The sequence below is a fragment of the Cariama cristata genome, unplaced genomic scaffold (genome assembly GCF_000690535.1).
Source record: "Cariama cristata isolate BGI_N322 unplaced genomic scaffold, ASM69053v1 scaffold14799, whole genome shotgun sequence".
Taxonomy (NCBI): Eukaryota; Metazoa; Chordata; class Aves; order Cariamiformes; family Cariamidae; genus Cariama; species Cariama cristata.
Genome location: NW_009635355.1, coordinates 31,171 through 31,780, shown reverse-complemented (window position 1 = coordinate 31,780; position 610 = coordinate 31,171).

Below are 610 nucleotides of genomic sequence, written 5' to 3'. Positions count from 1 at the left end.
GAGGGGGGTGTGTGTGGGGGAAATGTTGGGAAATGCCCAAACTGCTGCCCTGGGTTGGTCCCTGTGGGGGGTAGAGAGTTTGGGAACCATGTCTGGGGGACGATGGAGCGTGAAAAGCTTCTGTCCTGCGTTGCAGGATAGGCAGGAGATGGTCCAGGCAACTCGAAGGTGAGCAATAAGAACAAGGTCAAAGACCAAAAATAGATGTAAAAAATACCTGTCGCCCGGTGGTGACTTTTTAGCCAATACTGCCCTTGGCCAGCCTTGAGCTGATAGTGATGCCCCCCCAGGACCACCAGCCTGATCCCTGCCCCCTTGTACCTGGTGCCTGTGGGGCATCGGCACCTGTCGGAGGGAAACGGGGACGACTGGGAAGCTGGGAGTGGATTTTAGGGGCAGTTACAAAGAAAGGAGAGAGGAAGATTCATCTGCGTCTTTTTTTGTGGCGGGGTGGGGGGTGATTAATGCCGTTAAAAAAAAAATATCGTGCCAAGTACTAAACGTATGCACAGCACTTTAGGAGCCTAGGGCTGTGCGCAGCTTTCTCGGCGTCAGGCTCCAAGCACGGGGTCTGCTTGGAGGGGTTACAGTCCCCCGCAAACCTCCCCAA